The following is a 19,089-nucleotide window of genomic DNA, read 5'->3' as shown; positions in this document are numbered from 1 at the left end:
ATCCCCTCAGTACTTCCGTCTTGTCCGGGTTCAGCCTAAGTCCGTTCTCCTGCATCCATTCCAGTATAGTCTCCAGGCAGCGCTGGAGGCACAGGACGGCTTCTCCTGCGGTTGGCAAAAAGGAGATGTAGAGCTGCGTGTCATCCGCATACTGGTGACACGAAGCCCCACACCCCCTGATGACCCCACCCAGCGGCCTCATATAGATGTTAAATAGCATTGGGGAGATAATCGACCCCTGTGGAACCCCACAATTGAGGCTCCACGGGGCCGAGACTCTCTCCCCAAGCTGAACTCTCTGGGGACGGTCCTCCAAGAAGGAGCGGAGCCAGGACAATGCCAGGCCACCTATTCCCAGCTCGGAGAGCCTCCCCAGGAGGATACCGTGGTCAATGGTATCAAAGGCCGCTGAGATGTCGAGGAGGACCAGCAGGGACACTTTGCCCCTATCGGCCTCCCTCAATAGGTCATCACACAGGGCGACCAAAGCCGTTTCTGTGCCATGGCGGGGCCTGAAGCCCGACTGGAATGGGTCCAGGGCATCTGTTTCTTCCAGGAGCGCCTGAAGCTGGTCGGCCACCACCCTCTCGACTACCTTGCTAAGGAAGGAAACATTGGCGACGGGCCTGTAATTGCCAATTTCGTCCACCGCCAAACTAGGTTTCTTCCTGATGGGCCTAATGAGTGTGTCCTTCAGGGCAGATGGAAATCTGCCCTCAAGGAGAGACCCATTTATAATAGCCGTGGCCCACTCCGTTGTTAACGGCCTGGCTGCCTTGATTAGCCAGGCCGGGCAAGGGTCCAAAGAGGAGGTGGTGGCACGACAGCGGTCAAGCGCCCTGGAAACAGTGTCAGGCGTAACAGGCTGAAAGGTGTCCAAGATCACCGGGCAAGACGGAGCGCTGGACATCTCAGCTCGACTCACTGTACTCAAAAAAGGAGAGAGGTCCCGGCGGATGGCCTCCACTTTTGATTTAAAAAATGCTGCAAATTGGTCCGGCGAGAAACTAGGGGGAGGCCCATCGCCCGGACCAACTCCGGAGAGGTCGCGTACTATACGGAATAACTCCGCCTGCTGGTTGGACGCCTCGCTTATCCGGTTAGCGAGGTATGATCTAGTAGCAGCCTTTACCTTAGCTAGATAAAGGTTAGTAGCGACCCTGACAGCTATCTTATTAAAATCCGTCGGGGCCCCTCTCCATCTGCGCTCTAGCCGTCTCCTGACCCGCTTCCTCGCCCGGAGGTCCCGGTTAAACCAGGGAGCCGGGCGATCTCTGCGGCGGAGAGGGCGTTTAGGTGCGATCATGTCAGCAGCCCTAGTCGCAGCGGCAAACCAGCCATCTACCAGAGCCTCGACAGGAGCGCCAGCCAGGTCAGCCGTAACACCTCTCATGGCATCCTGGAATCCAACAGGATCCAGTAGCCTTCGAGGGCGGACCATAACAATAGATCCCTGCTCCCTGCGGGGGGGGGAGAGCCATTTTAATGGTACACTTTATTAGGTGGTGATCCGACCATGACAAGGGTACCGACTCAAGGTCAGTCACCATCGGACCACTCTCACTCCCATTGGTAGAAAAAAACCAGGTCAAGTGTATGACCCCCCACGTGAGTGGGGCCGTTGACATGTTGGGACATGTTCAAGAAGGCCATGGTCTCCAAGAACTCAAGAGCTGGACCAGAGGTCTCCGCCCCCGCATGCACGTTGAAATCCCCCAGCACCAAAAGGTTCGGGGAACCCAACAGTGCCGCGGAGACGAAGTCCACCAGCTCCGGTAGGGAGGTGGCTGGGTCGCGGGGAGCACGGTAGCCCAGCAAGATCCCAATACCATCCCTGGCCCCGATAGACACGTGGAGGGCCTCAAGACCCGGCTTTATCACCGAGGAGCGCCTAGTGACCTCCAAGCTGGACTTATGGACAATGGCTACTCCCCCCCCGACCTTCCAGTCTACCCTGGTGTTGGACAGCATAACCGGGCGGACAGATGAGAGCTAGAGGGGGACCCCCCTCTCCGCCAATCCAAGTTTCGGTTATGCAAGCCAGGTCTGTATCCTCCTCCAGGATAAGGTCTTGAATTACCTGGGCCTTATTGGATACAGACCTGGTGTTCAACAACACCAGGCGTAGAGTGGAAGGCTGGCTGGTCTGGCTACCTCGATGCTGGGGGCTGGTCTCCGTCTCAGAACAAGGAACAGCCTTTAAACATCTGTCCCTAGTTCTTCTAACATGAGCAGAGACGGAGCCAACGCCATATCTTCCCCTACCCGTAATCACAGAAATGTTCTGGGGCCCCTCGCTGGGAAGGCAGGCCTTCCAAACCATATCAAAGGAGAAGAAAAGAGGGGAAAAAGAAAAAAAAAAGAAAAAGAAAAAGAAAAAAAGTACAAACAATCAATTAACCCACAATAAATAACTTATACAATTATAAAATAAATAAAAGTAATCTAACAGAAAATAATAACAGTATCAATTAATCAAACATTTAAAGAAAAAAGAAAAAAAAGAAAAAAAAACACAGTACAAACAATCAATTAACCCACAATAAATAACTTATACAATTATAAAATAAATAAAAGTAATCTAACAAAAAATAATAACAGTATCAATTAATCAAACATTTAAAGAAAAAAAAATCACAATATAGCTACAGAATTCCCCCAGAAGTTATCCCCCACTTATAGCCAAAAGTTGTTTTACTCTGCCAATTGATTTTGTCCCTTTAGATGGAACTGAAGACCCTTTAGATGGAACTGAAGTCCGTGGCGTTTCATTAGCAGGGCAGGAGTCCCAAGTCACAAGAACGGGCTCAGAGGTCTCAATATGGTCACAGGGCAGGTTCAAAAGCACTAGCAGGCAAGCTGTAAAAAGTTTGGACCCTGCCATTTCCCCCCTTAAAAAACCAATTGGGGGGAAATCAGTTGGAAACAAGCAGGCTGAGGGAGAGAGGCAGGCGAGGGAAGAAGGAGCTGGAGGGGGAATCTCCAACATGGCGCCCGCGTTCCCACGCTCCGGCGACCTCCCAGCTCCCCCTGATGTTTGCAGGATCCTGCGCCCTCTCGACTGCCCCCAAGTCCAGCAATCCGTCCAGCCAAGCCTCCGAGGTCCCCAGACTCCAAAAGGTGCCCCGTTCCTCCACCAACTCCACCGGGGCAGGACACCTCCCAGGCAAACAAGGGACCCCCAAGCTCCTCCAGGCAGCCGCTCGCCACCGCTGAACAGCAAACCCGGCGTCCTGCGCTCCGAGCTCCGCGCTCGCCCGAAGCGGCGTCCGTCCGCAGCACCAGCTGCCCAGGGCCGAGATCTCTCCGGCGCATCCAGCGCGGCAAGGCTCGTCTCCAGGGAGGGGGCAGGGCGACCGTCACCAGCCCGCAGGTCTTCTCCCCTCCAGCAATCGTCTCCACACCAGCCTGACGCTTTCCCAAGCCTCCAAGCCCAGCGGGAAACCGGAGGAGCTCTCTCCCTGCTCCTGCTCCAACTCCGACCCCCCGCTTGCGAGCTCTCGGTCAGGAACGCGGCTCCTGCTTCTCGTCAACAGCGTATGTGTGGGGGTAAGCGAGAGGGAAATAGGAGGAAATAAACAAAGATAATAAAGATAAAAATAAAAGAGAGAGAAAAGAGTGTTGGGGAAAAAAAAAGAGAGAGAGAGAGAAAAAAGACCAAGAGGCGAGCCGAGGCAGCGGAGGAACGCGCTAGTCGTCCGCCATCGGCGCCATCTTTAGCCTTCATGATGCTTTTGAAATCTTAAAAGATGATGTTAAGGTGCTACATTCAATATGGCAGCAAGTTTGGAAACCATGGCCAGAGGACTGGAAAAAATCAGTCTACATCCCAATGAATGCTCCAACTACCGTACAATTGCACTCATTTCACACACTACCAAGGTTATGCTCAAAGTCCTCCAAGGTAGGCCTCAGCAGTATGTGGACTGAGAACTCCCAGAAGTACAAGCTGGATTTTGAAGGGGCAGAGGAACTAGAGACCAAATTGCTAACATGCACTGGATAATGGAGAAAGCCAGGGAGTTCCAGAAAAACATCTACTTCTGCTTCATTGATTACGCAAAAGCCTTTGACTGTGTGGACCACAGCAAACTATGGCAAGTCCTTAAAGAAATGGGAGTGCCTGATCACCTTATCTATCTCCTGGGAAACCTATACGTGGGACAGGAAGCAACAGTTAAAACTGGATATGGAACAACTGATGGGTTCAAAATTGGGAAAGGAGCACGAGAAGGCTGTATATTGTCCCCTGACTTATTTAACTTATATACAGAATACATCATGCGAAAGGCCGGACTGGAGGAATCCCAAGATTGAATTAAGATTGTCAGAAGAAATATCAAGAACCTCAGATATGCAGATGATACCACTCTAATGGCAAAAAGTGAAGAGGAATTAAAGAACCTCGTAATGAGGATGAAATGGTGCAAAAAACGGTCTGAAACTCAACATCAAAAAAACTAAGATCATGGCCACTGATCCCATCACCTCCTGGGAAATAGAAGGGGGAGATATGGAGGCAGTGACAGATTTTACTTTCTTGGGCTCCATGAGCACTGTAGATGGTGACAGCAGCCATGAAATTAAAAGACGCCTGCTTTTTGGGAGGAAAGTGATGACAAACCTGAACAACATCTTAAAAAGCAGAGACATCACCTTGCCAACAAAGGTACGCATGGTTTTTCCTATAGTGATGTATGGAAGTGCGAGCTGGACCATAAAGAAAGCTGACTGCTTTGAAGTGTGGTGCTGGAGGAGATTCTTAAGAGTCCCCTGGACTCCGAGGAGAACAAACCTATCCATCTTGCAGGAAATCAACCCTGAGTGGTCACTGGAAGGACAGATCTTGAAGCTGAGGCTCCAATACTTTGGCCATCTCATGAGAAGAGAAGACTCCCTGGAAAAGACCCTGATGTTAGGAAAGTGTGAAGGCAAGAGGAGAAGGGGACTAAAGAGGATGGGATGGTTGGACAGTGTCATTGAAGCTACCAACATGAATTTGATCCAACTCTGGGAGGCAGTGGAAGACAGGAGGGCCTGGTGTGCTCTGGTCCATGGGGTCACGAAGAGTTGGACACGACTAAATGGCTAAACAACACAAACAATAGTTTCAGCAGAAAGATATTAATTGCATACTAAAGTTATAATTATATGCCCTGTAACTTGATATACAGTCCAAAATAAAACAGATTTGAATTTCTGTTCCTTGTTTATGTTTAAGAGTCACTAGATCATCAGAAATCAGCAAATGCAGCTTTACACAGCAAGGAGATAAATGTCAAGTTACCATCAAGCTTGCTTACTTTTGTCTAGTTTTGTTTTGTTTTGAAGGAGCCAGCTACAAATGGCATCAAGACTGGCAACCCCAACTTTTCCCCGAAATCCATTATGCGGTCATTACTGCCAAGAGGAAATGTCTTCTGAGAGTGAGTGGGTGACCTAATACTGTACTACAAAAGTCATGGTGCTTGATGTGAAGAAGCAAAACTCACTCATTTGAATGTACAACAGGGTGGGGTGGGTGGGGGGGAAGTGGGCATGGAGCTTAGCAGAATGCTGTTTTACATTCTGGAACTTGGCCAGGCCTGACATCCCTGATCAAGAAACGTGCAATCATCCCCACCCGTTTTCTGCAAGGAACACTGCAAAGCACAACACTCATTTTCAATGCTCCTGTGAACAGCATTTTGCTACCTATGTTCTTTTTCCTCTCCTACTCTCACCCCCCTCCTTTTCTAAGACTCTTGGAAAAATCTCCGTAACTGCTTTTAAGACAATTTCCCTAGTGCAGATCCTTTTTTTTAAAAGTACATGTTCTGAGCAGCTCTGACAGCCTCTTCAGCAAAAGAGCTTGGATTGTCAGCCATTGATGCAAAAAACTTGAATGTGCTTTGACACCCCGGAATAAGCTTCTGGCAATGTTATGTCTTTCTTTTTCAGATGTTTGGATAAATCATACAGCTCAAAAAACTGCATCATACATTATGCCTAAGTTATAAACAAATGCTGCTGAGGTAAGGATATTTCTGCAGTCCATTGTACTGCGCTTGCTGCCTTGAATGTCTGGATGTCACTTGAATACATCAGTGAAATGTTTGCTTGGGGCTTGGATATGCATTCCAAATGGATGGCTGACGTTTTTCCTTGAGAATCAACTAAAATAAATGTCTCTCTACTTCCCAGATGAGTTCCTGAAACACCTCCATTTTTGCATACAATTGGGATTCTCGCATTTCCAAGCTCATCAGAACTAAGTGCAGAGAGAAAAGAAATTCAAACTCCCATCACAGCAAGTCACCTGACATGGGGGATAAAAAAACCCAAAATCTGAACTTTGTGGAAGAAATGAGCATACATGAACATTTATCACTTGACAATTTTAAGTGACGTGATACATGTCTGCACAAGTCACCTCGTAACAGTCCTTAATAACATGCACATGTTTTTTAATTGTATCAATTCATACAGTTGCTCTCCCAGTCTTCTCTTTTAAGATGGGGAGAGAGGAATCAAAAGGGCACTCACCAGGGTATTAGTTTCCCTAATTTCTCTAAATAATTTTTTAAGGCTTAGTGCCAGAGCTCATGTGTGAGACCATCTAGGAGGCCAAAAAAAGAGGAGCGGGTGAGTGAAGAGGAAATCAGCAGGGAGGAGGAAATTGGCAGGAGCCCTTGTTTGCAGGTTGTTAAGGTTAGGTCATCCTCTCTTCCTAATGTTTCCCCATTTTTACCAAGAATATTGCCTTTTCTGGGCAGTTTCTGTGTTTTCCTTATAAGTGCATGGGAGGATAGCCCCAGTTTACTCATTTTTGCTTTAGTGAGAGTTTGGGCTTGACTTCATTTAGTAACCACTTGATTTAGCAAGCAAGCAACTAACCACTTTATTTAGTAACACAATATTGTTGCCTACGTTTCCAGCAGGAAAAAGGATGCCAAGCTTTACATAGCAAAGGGAAGCCGGAATGCTGACAACACCGACAGCAGTAGTCAAGATGTTCTGTAGATACCCTCTTCTGCTCACTACCATTCACACTTGTTGAAAAACAGTCCTAACAGTTTATTTATTATTCATATTTTTATTTGTTTTATTTATAGGTTGCCTTTCTCCTGGTAAGCGGACAATTGCTTTGTTTTTGAGTGAGAAGTGGTTATCTGATGAAAACAAATAATCAGGTTTGGGGATTTTCCCTTATGTGATGTCACTTTTTATTCACAAAGTCATGACATTAGCATAAGACAGCAAGAACATCATGCAAAAGCATTTTCTTTATCAAATGCAAACAATGGTGTCACAACATTCAAGGATGTTTGTGACATTTGCCCCTCATGGCCCCTGTTTCTCTTTCAAACACAGAGCACACTAAGGCAAAACAAACACCTTTTCACACGCTGCCACCAGTTGATTACTAAATCGATGTACTTTATTTAGGAAAGATGAAGATCCATTCAGTTTTTACTTTTTCTTAAAACAGGTTTATTTACAGATGTTTCTTTAATAATTCATAAGCATTTACTTCAGGTTCATCAAACATCAATCTTCCATTTAAATCTCACAAATTACTATTCACTCCTCAAACTAATCACACCTCAGATCTCCCAACTCTCTCTCTCTCACACTCACTCTAACTGAACTCTACTCTCTCTTCTCCTCTCAGGCTCCACCTTTTTAACATCTCTGGTGGCCCCACCTTCATCCACATCAGCATAGAACATGAATAATGCATAACCTATTCAGCAACCTCCCCCCTAAAATATGTTTGTTTGGGATGCGAAACATGTTTTTCCTCCTAAACAAACAGGCACAATTGCATGAAACTCTACTTACCATCTGGCACAATTCTGTAAGCAATACCACATTTACTATAACAATCACAATACCTTTTTACACTAAATATTCCACTACAGTTCAATAATACAGTGGTGACTCGCTTAACGATTGCTTCGTTTAATGAAGAATTCGCTTAGCGATGGCTTCTTCGGAGTGATCTTTCGCTCCGTTTAACAATGTTCCCTATGGGCAATTTTTGCTTAGCGATGTTGGGAGCAGCTGGGCGGCGGGGCAGAAAGGCAGGAGCCGATCCGGTCTTTCTCCCCCACCATCGGGAGCAGCGCTTTGGGAGAAGCCTCCTGCTGGGGGGAAAAGACTGGATAAGCTCCTGCCTTTCTGCCCCGCCACCCGGCTGCTCCCAAAGGGCTGTCCCGATGGTGCTTGCAGCAGTGGAGGAGGTGCCCGGTGGGGGAGAAGGCAGGAGCCGATCTAATTATCTATGTGAAAGTTTCCTGATTGTGGTATATTTCTGTAGGTTGAAAATGTTAAATGTAGTAAGTGTAAATGATAAGGTTTAATATACAGTGGTGCCCTGCATAGCGACCTTAATCCGTTCCGGAACAAAAAAGCCCATAGAAACGCATTAAAACACGATTAATGCGTTCCTATGGGCTTAAAACTCACTGTTGAGCGAAGATCCTCCATAGGGGTGGCCATTTTTGGTGCCTCTAAAGCGAGGCAACACAGTGGGTGGCCATTTTGGAACCGCCGATCAGCTGACCGAAAATGGGGCCTTTGGCATTTCCCCCCAGCTGAGTGGCGGGAGCTTTGAAGCCCCGCTGCTCAGCTGGGGGAAAATGTCGGTGGTCAGTCGGCGGTGGCTTTGGAAGGACTCCGAAGCCACCGCCGACCGCCAACATTTGCCTTCTGAGCTCTCAAAGGGCTTCCCCTCCCCGACATTGGAGAAAGCCCTTTGAGAGCTCGGAAGGCTGTCAGCGGCGGCGGCAGCAGGGCAGGGGGGTCCGGATGGCTTCCAGATGAAGCACTGCAAGCCATCTGACCCCCCTACCCTGCCGCTGCCACTTGGAGCCACGCCGCGCCTGCCTATCCCAGCCATGATCAGAATCCCGGGAGTCCGAGCATGGCTGGGAAACCAGGCACGGGGTGGCTCCAAGCGGCGGCAGCAGCGGCAGGGTTGGGGGTCCAGATGGCTTCCAGTGCTTTGCCTGGAAGCCATCCAGACCCCCCTACCCTGCCCCTGCCGCCGGGAGCTGCACTGCGCCCGGCTATCCCAGCCATGCTCGGACTCCCGGTAGTCCGAGCATGGCTGGGATAGGCGGGTGCGGCGTGGCTCCAAGGAGAAAGGCCAGATTGGCTCCTGCCTTCCTTCCCCACTGGGCACCTCCTCCGCTGCTGCAAGCACAATCGGGGCAGCCCTTTGGGAGGAGCCGGGCTGTGGGGAAGAAAGGCAGAAGCCGATCCAATCTTTTCCCCCCACCATCGGGTGCAGCACTTTCGGAGAAGCCTCCTGGTGGGGGAAAAAGACCGGATCAGCTTCAGCCTTCCTTCCCCGCAGCCCGGCTCCTCCCGAAGGGCTGCTCTGATGGTGCTTGCAGCAGTGGAGGAGGTGCCCGGTGGGGGAGAAGGCAGGAGCCGATCTGGCATTTCTCCCCCACCGGGCACGTACTCCGCTGCTGCAAGCAACGTCGCTATGCGGGGCACCACTGTATATTAAACCTTATCATTTACACTTACTACATTTAACATTTTCAACCTACAGAAATATACCACAATCAGGAAACTTTCACATAGATAATTAACCAGTAAAACAATAGTCCATTCCAGTTCGTTTTAAAAGTCCTTGTATCCTTCTCAACGTTTCTGTTCATCAATATTCAGTTTTTCCACACTATACACAAACAGAACATTTTAATAACATTATCAGCTTGTTTTATCCCCACCCCATCAGTCATTTGGCTTTTGAGGCATGATCTGAGTCTCTTTTGCAAAGTCCAAGTTTGCAAAGTCTTAAGTCTTTCACCTTCCTGTTGTAGTAAGGTGTGCCGTGGACTGGTCCAGTCATTACTGCCTCCTTCAGATAGATACACTATTGCTGGCACTCAGGGATCCCTCTGATGTTCACTGGCTCCTTCTTCCATGTTCTCTTCCATCAACTGGAGGTCATCAGGCCCTCTGATGTCCACTGGACGTCCTCTGCTGGCCATTTTTTAGTGAAGCCTGCTTTCTTTCTGGCTTGGGGCTTCACCTTCTCAGCTGGGGAAAGGATAGGCAGTTCCCTCTCCTCCTCCTGAACATCTCTGGATGCATGTCTCTTCAAGATGTCAGAGCTTACACCTTCCTCCTCAATCATACATTCACTCACAGGTATTTTCATTGAAACGTTTTCCTTATGTAGGGGATCACTATCACGGGACACTTTAACATTCTCAGGAGAGTGCAGTCTTAAACAATTGATTTGTTTTAGATGCACTGAGTATGTTATCTGATTCTATTTGGTCGCCTTGCAAGGATTTAAGGACTACTTGTTCTGCCCCTGCCAAAAGCAATTTTCTCCCCTCTATAGTTCTTAGTTCTGCTACTTGGTCCTCAGGAAAGAATACTCTTTCCTAGGCCTCATACAAGCCTTTCTCTTTTTCAGGAATACTTCCCAAGCTTGGCTCTGCCACTTCTAAGGACTTTTTTCTATATAAAAGCTTTTTATCCAGGCAAGACCTTTGAGGGCATTCCGGAGATAATAAAGTGGGTATACTGGTGGCTGGTTCAAAGCAACCTACCAAACTAATTTCCTCCTTCTGCTCCTGAGCCAAACTAGTTTTATTTGGGGTTTTCAAACACATGAGATCAGTTTCTAAGAGACTTCCCCCCTCCAGGTTTCCCTTTGCTACTGTATCCATTTCTGCTGCAGTCGGTGATTCCTGGCCCTCTTGTGAGCGTGCAAGTACAAAAGCACTCTTAACATGCTCTATTATATGTATACCCTCTCTATATGTCACATTTTTTATCAGTCATAGACCTCTCTGGGTGTTCATGGATTCTCTCTAACTTTTGTAGCATAATCATCCAAAGTACTATCTTCCATCTGTTCCTCAATACAGGAAGGATTATTAGGGATTTTCAAAATAACCTCATCATTCATTTTGGTTACCTCATGGTTCTTTTCTATCTTGGGATATCCCTGGATAGATTCAGAGGTTTGGGATTCTACTTTTCCCTCAGGGATTGTTAACTGCTCTCTCAGGGAACCTGTTACTTCAAAAGCACTCTGCACATGCTTAGTGAAATCCAATTAAACAAGGTGCAGAAATATGATCAGAAATTGCCACATCCCAATTCCTATCTAATCTCTATAGTTTATTTTCACTTTAGCCATGGGTAAAATCACTGGAGTAGAACTTATTCCCTTGATGTTAACAGTCTGGTTTGGGAGAATTTGTTCTTTAGGAATTACCTCAGGATGACACAGGGTTATGTTAGAGCAAGTAGCAAGCACTCCTGCATAAGACTTTCCATTAATAAGAATCCTCTTACCAGGTTTATCAATTAAAATATCTTCTACCTTTACTAGAAAACAATGAATGACCTGGGCTAGTGGCAGATCAGAATTTTCTGTCGTCCCAGTTGCCATGGAGACAGAACCTTGGTTACTGCTTTTCTCAGTGGCTTCAGCTGGTTTTAAACAGTAAACCTTTTTGGTCTGATTATCATCCTTCTCATTCCTAAGTTTAGTACTCATACAATTGAATTGTAAATGACCAAACTTTCTGCAGTTATAACACTGTCTTCTTTACTCACTCTGAAGTGATCTGTTCAACTTTAACTTTTCCTCAGGGTTCATTTGGGTCTGAGAACTAAGCCGTGCTAATTTAGGTGAAGTACTACCCTGGCCTTCTTTTCCTGTTGTTTTGCTGAGGTAATTTTTATTAAAGAGTTTCTTATTGTTGTCCCAGTTCTGCTTGTTAAAATTTACCTCAGAGAACCTGTTCAAATCTCCCCAAGGTAATCCACTGTTTCACCTGCTTCTAATAGATTTCTGGGATTTTTGCCCTTGACTAAATAACACAATTCCACAAGCAAAATAGAATAAAATTGTTCCAACCTAATCACATTTTCATCTGCTCAAGTGACATTTTCACGTTCCATCAATTTCTCCAAACACTAAACCATTTTAGCCCCCGGTTGAGCATAAGATTCTTCAGGCTTTTTGGTAAATGCACAAAATTTCCTCCTTAGGTGTTCTGCATTTATCCCAAATCTAGAATAAACCATTTTTCTATAGGCCTCAAAACCTCTGGCCTGCTCTAAAGGCATCTGTGAATACAACTCAGCTAAATCTCAAATTATTTGGGATCTTAGCATTATCATCCTTTCTTCATCCTTGATATTTTTAACACCTCTGGTGGCCCCACCTCTCAACCATATCAGCATAGAACATGAATAATGTCTAACCTATTCAGTATAATAAGGGTGAACGCCACAAGGTTTTACTCCCAAATGTTGGTTCACAGTTTAAATTTGAATTCCCCTTTGGTGCAATATGTCTTGTATACTGAGATCTGACCAAGAGCTCCTCTAACATGAGTTGTACTAATAATGTCCTGATTTGAATGTGAAGTCCATTTTCACCCTGACTTAGACAAGAGTTCCTCTTGGATGTGGGCCTTGGTAGAGGGTAGCATATAAAACAAAATGGCTCATAGGATGATTTTTTTTTATTTTCCCACACATCTTGCCCTGTCAGTAATTGTCTAATGTTTGGGGGCAGTAATTCCCAAATTGGGGTACATGTATCCCTCGGGTATGAATCACTACATTTAGGGGTAGGCAAAGAAATAGAATAATGGTGGGAAGAGGCACATATATCAGTAATGAAAGACAAGATAATAATCAAAAGTTGTGAAATTAATTAAACATTTTGATGAGTGGCAAAATCAATTTTCATTGTTACTTAACCTCAAGAAAAGCCCCTTTCCCTTGCTTTGTTATTCTGGCAAATGGTAGAAAGTCTTTTCCTAAACAATGTGTTGCAAGCATGCCACTACAGTGCATATGCTCAGAGATGTACCCTTCCTAGGTTTAGCTTTCACTCTCCTCTGCTTTGTGAACATTTAATTGCTATTACACTGGTACTGGTATATAAATAGGCAGGCACCTCAGTCAGTCCTGTGAGTCCAGCAACTATATTAACTACAAACATTTTGGTAATATGAAAGGTACAGTTTATGGAAATAGGCTGCCAAGGGGTATGGAGATGGGGTTTTTTGGAAACCACTGTTTTAAGGACCAGCTATCCACCTCTGTTAGTGATCTCAGTAAAGGCAAAGATCCAAGCACTGAGTTCAGCTGAAGTTGTGAAAAACAAAAATGATGATCTTTGGACTTGCACCAGTTATGGTTTTTCTGACACTTTCTTTTTTGGACACAAACAGACTGAGATTACATCAATCCCCAAGCAGAGTTTGGAAAGCTACCGTGAGAAAGAATGAATCTAATGACCTGCTGAAGCTTTCTATTGAACCATTGTAGCACATTACTCCAGGAACACAGCTTTTAAAAGTTACCTTTGGGAAATGCCTGTCTCTTGTTACTACAGCCAGCATGACCAATGACCATGCTAGCTAAGAGATTCTAGGAGTTGTCATCCCCTGAAGTGCTTTTCCAATCTTTGTCTGGGGCACAGAGTATCATCTTGCCACCGCTGTTATATGCAGTCATTTTAACTTTCCAAGTTCTGCCTCAAGAGAGCTGTCTTTCTCTTCCACTCACAAAACACTGGTCATTGGGAACAATCAGCCAGCAACCTTCCAAACAGAAGAAAGTGAGGGCCAAGACATAGAGCAGACAACTGAAAATGGTAAACATTATCAAGTGAAGGAAGTATATATGAGATGTTTTTCACCAAAACATGAGACATTCTTCCATCAAACTATCTCTTCATTGCAAATGCAGACAGTGTGCCAAGAACAATTGACAGAGGTAGAAGGATTTCCTTCCCCTCTTGATACAGTAGCAACAATGGAACAGAAGGCTTTTTCCCCCTTTTCATCAAAATTATTGATTTAAAAATAGGTCTTGCTTTAATATTTGAAAATAGAGTTAACCTCCTGCTGTGCTTTAAGCAGTTGAAAACCTGCTGCCAAGTAGTATTTCAAAGGCAGACTTCTATTGAATTCTATTTGCAATATTCATATCTAATTGTTGTAGGGCCCATTGTTCTATTAATAAAATAAAAGTGTCATTCTTCTTCTTCTTCTTCTTCCTCTTTTTAGTTTTTTTTCCATGTGTTTACACCATGTTTTTCTTTAAAAGCACATTGCAGTTGCTAAGACTTTCCTCAAAGAAAAAGATAAAAATTACACATACAGTTTATCACTACTGCAGCTTTTGAGAAATCAGTGTATTTGCTTCGATTATCTGTACAACTGATCTGAGTGTTATTCTGCAATGACATTCCCTGTGTAAGCAGTATATATTCTTACAGTATGAGTGCCTGGTTAGGTTTTCAATTCCTGGCTTTGTATTAGATGAGAACTATAGCTATTTGAATAGGCAAATAAAATATGTTTTCTTTCTAAAGAATTTTGAGGGCTTTCCCCCACCTTCTCTCTGCTTCAGCAGACTTAATGAAATGAAGTATTTCATATGGCTTCAGCTGAGTTGTTGAATGATTTAAATCCATTTTCCCAATGTAACTCTTCTATTCTGCATTTTTATGTTTAGCGATTGTGTTTAGCAATATTGCTGAAAGTATCTGGAGAGCAGTCATATGGAAAAGATACTGGCTATTTTCTGTTGTTGGATTGCTTTTATCTAGCATAAAACTATTAGGCATACAGTCATTATGAATCATTAATAGCATGACAGCAAAGTTGACTGCAGTGGGAAATATCAAGTCAGTTTTATTATTCATTAATATATTCCAGAAGGAGCTAACTTTCCAGTGAAAGGACAGATATCAGAATTATAATATTTCACCCTTATGGATGTGGAAGTGCAGTTATGTTTTATCAGCAATTTCACTGTTTTGCAAAACTTGTATTGAATTTCTTGTGCTTTTCCTAGGCACAGCTTTCAGGACATTAATGATGACTTTCTCCGTACTGAAGGAAAGATGTAGTTTGCTTAGCAGATTTACTGTAAGAATGGATAAAAAGAAAGTTTATATGAAAAAAAATGTAGGTAGGATAGTTTAACTTGAAGTGAAACTATCTAGGTCTCCTTCACACCTCAAGTCTAAAATTCAGCGAGGATCCCATCTCCCTCAGTCACAAGGTATGATCACCAATTCAGCTTTAATTGGGTGTTTAAAGCCAGTGTGGTGCCTAAAGTTGACCTCCTGTTTTTCTGACATGAAGACTGTTACTTTGCTCCACTTTTCTGTTCTGAGCTTACAAAGAGGTCTGTATACCTCAACTAAAACAATGGACAGATTTGCATGGCTCCAAGTTAGGTTTTTGCCTACAGAGAAAAGAGAGACTATACATTCACATATTTTACACTAATTTCTCATGCAGAATCCGAAAACTCATTCTTGGCAGTCTGGTCTTAAGAACTCTGGGTGTCATGCCTGGCCCATTCTTCAGACAATATGCTTTAACCCAAATTTTGAGAACTCAACAGTTGACCTTGTTTCTACCTTTTTGATGGTCTGTGTTTTAAATATGAGTTCATGTGTGAATGTCTGGCGATATTTAAAAATACCTGTTTTACACATAAACAAATGGCAGAATTCATTGATGAAAAGGCAAGAAGGGCACTGGGTGGAAAAAATTCTATTCCTGAGCTTGTACCAGGAGGTTCCTCCTCCAGCTACTAATTGGAACCTAAATGTATGCTACTTTCTTTGCTTTGTACATGGAAGATGGAACAGGATTGCTCTGCGCTGCTGAAACGATGTCAGTTGTTTGCGATTTCCCCTTGCTGTGGGGTCCAGGCAATGCTAGCCTTGGCCTGCCACCAGACCCTCCTTCATAATGGAACTTGACTCCAACAATCTGAAGACAGCAGAAGAGAAGGACTGGATTATACTCTGAGATTATTTTAAATGATTGATGAGCAAAGGGGACTTGGCACTTGTTTTTCTTCTCTCAGCTGCTCTTACAATACTTTTCTCAATAGTGCTAAAGAAAAGAGAGTCTTTGTTATAGGGAACAACAGTGGGTTAGGCAACCTTGAGTCCTGAAGGACTTTTATTCGGTCTGTGCTCAACTGAGGTCTGTATCTTCCTTCAGCCATTGAGTCATATTTCTAGCATTTCTAATTTGGCTGTAATTTACTGTCTTGTCAAGTTTGTAAACTAAATTGTATATCAAACTTGTCTTATATAGGATTTGCTGTATTCCTATGTGCCTCTGTTCCCAACTAATCATAAAACAGCAGGTAGGATGCTGAGTGACTGGCAGTTTTTTGTCTACCTAGATTGGGAAGGACATTAGAACCTATACCATCCAAGATGAAACCTGAAGCCTGCTACCTCAAGGTGACTTTTACAAGGTTGCAGACTCCATTTTGGAACTTATTTTAAATGGGAGAGCCTAATCTCAGTATCTGGCAAGGATGATGTTTTTTCTACACATATACTCCAGTTCTGTAACAAGCAGCCTGATGAAGAGTCGTGCAAGACTTGGAAACTTGCCTGTTTGTGAGACTTTAGTGATATAAAGGACTTTAGTGTTATATAACCCACCCTTGTTTTGAGACTGTGTTCAAGGGCCTTTTCCTTCCTTGTCTCCTACAGGATAAATTCTGACCTTTCCATTTCCTACTTCTACTACCTCCTCTTGCCACCTGCCTTGAGACTACTGCATAACTGTAAACAATGATCCTGGCCACCTACATTGAGATGAGAGGGGAAATTTTGATAAGGGTCAAGGGAGACTGTGACCTTACAGGGACCCAGAACTGGGTTTGGGGAGATATGGGGATTATACTTTCTTTCTTTCTTTCTTTCTTTCTTTCTTTCTTTCGTTCTTTCTTTCTTTCTTTCTTTCTTTCTCTCTCTCTCTCTTTATTTATTTGTTTGTTTGTTTGTTTGTTTGTTTGTTTGTTTGTTCGTTTGTTTGTTCGTTCGTTCGTTCGTTTGTTCGTTCGTTCGTTCGTTCGTTCATTTATTAGATTTTTATTCTGCCCTTCTAGACATCTGTCTACTCAGGGCAGCTCACAATAAAATTATTCATAAAAACAATTAAAACAATGATTTACATTGACAATATTAGTATTAATCAAGATGGAAAATATGAAACAAAAGATTAAGTAGAAAGTAAAAGTCAAGTATTGACAGGAGGGAAGGCCTGCCTAAAGAGCCAAGTCTTTAATTGGCTCTTAAAAACACTCAGCGAGGGTGCCAGGCAGATCTCTGTAGGCAGGCTATTCCAAAGTCGAGGGGCCACTGCCAAGAAGGCCCAGTTTCTTGTTCTTTCTTTCTGGGCCTCCCTCAGGGTTAGGCCCCTCGGCCGCCTTTCCTGGCTGTATCGAGTGCTTCGAATAGATCTAGGTGGGAGAAGGCGTTCTGCTAGGTATCGAGGTCCTAAACTGTTTAGGGCTTTATATGTCATCATTAACTCTTTGAAATCAATGCGGAAATGAATGGGCAGCCAATGGAAGGCAGCCAGACTGGGAGAAATATACTGATCTCATCCCACTAAGAAGTCTGGCCGTCGCATTCTGCACCATCTGAAACTTCTGCATCAGTCTCAAAGGTAGCTCCATGTAGAGCGCATTACAATAGTCTAATCTTGAGATACAAGTGCATGGACCAGAGTGGTGAGGGCCCCACCATAAAGATAGGGACACAGCTGGGTTTTCATGGTGAGCACTGGATCCAGATGACCCCCCCAAGCTGTGAACATCACTCTACATGATGAGAGTCACCCTCCCCAAAAAGAAGGAGTTTCCCAAGCCACCGATGGAGGGGCCACAAACCCTCAGGACCTCCGTCTTGTCCGGGTTCAGCCTCAACCCATTCTCCTGCATCCATTGCAGTACAGCCTCCAGGCAATCCTGAAGGGACAGAACGGCATCCACTGAAGTAGGTGAAAAGGAGATGTAGAGCTGTGTGTCATCAGCATACTGATGGCACAAGGCCCACACCCCCGATGACCCCACCCAGCGGCTTCATATAGATATTAAACAGCATTGGGGAGATAATCGAACCCTGCAGAACCCCACAATTAAGACTCCACAGGGCCAAAATGCTCTCCCCAGGCTGAACTCTTTGGAGTCAGTCCCCCAAGAAGGAGTGGAGTCAGGCAAGCGCCAGGCCACTGATTCCCAACTCGGAGAGCCATCCCAGGAGGATACCATGGTTGACGGTATCAAAGGCAGCTGAGATATTGAGGAGGACCAACTTTCATACCTTTCAGATGATATTTCTTGTTCACATTAAAAGTTTTAAATTTTTCCTTTAGTAGGGATAAAGTGAGTATAAAACACATAAAATAGGTATTAAGTTAAAGTAAAATAGTAGTCTTTTTGGCTAAGTTGATTTTTTGACATTTATATTACATTAAGAAAATTCATCCCGGTGAATGTGAAGAAAATGTGAACTTTCATAACCAAATGTGAATGTTCATAATCAAAAGCACAAGGTTTTGTGTCAGATGCCATGATACAGTACTTTATAGGACTCAGGTAGACAGATCTTGGCTCCAAAGAGTTTCCAGCCTAAAAAATTCAGCTCAGGGAAAACAACAGAAGAACAAGAGAGAAGTGAAGCTGTGGTGAACAGGAAGCAGTATACAGTTGTATTCACGAAGGCTTTCACGGCCGGGATCTAATGGTTGTTGTGGGTTTTTCGGGCTCTTTGGCCGTGTTCTGAAGGTTGTTCTTCCTGACGTTTCGCCAGTCTCTGTCCTCTGAAGATGCCAGCCACAGAGACTGGCGAAAAGTCAGGAAGAACAACCTTCAGAACACAGCCAAAGAGCCCGAAAAACCCACAACAACCAGTATGCAGTTGCTTCAGGCTCACCTTCTTAGGCAAGAGTCATTAACACAGCAGTGGTTTCCAACCTTGGGTAACCCAGGTGTTCTTAGATTGCAGCTCCCAGAAACCCTGGTCAGCACTGCTAGTGGTGAAGGCTCTGGGGGTTGCATTCCAAGAATACATGGGCTACCCAAGGGTGGGAACTACTGTTTCATAAGATCTGTAGAAAAGATGAGTCTTGAGGATGCTTTGATGGAAGTGAGAAAAGCAGCACACAGATAAATTCTAATGTCTATTGTCTCTGTATAGACATGTCTCAGAACCTTTGGAAGTATTATTAAGACATGACACTGTATATTTCAGCATATATAGTCAGACCATAA

Source organism: Pogona vitticeps, chromosome 3 (genome assembly GCF_051106095.1).
Source record: "Pogona vitticeps strain Pit_001003342236 chromosome 3, PviZW2.1, whole genome shotgun sequence".
NCBI lineage: Eukaryota > Metazoa > Chordata > Lepidosauria > Squamata > Agamidae > Pogona > Pogona vitticeps.
Note: the sequence above shows the minus strand (reverse complement) of the source record.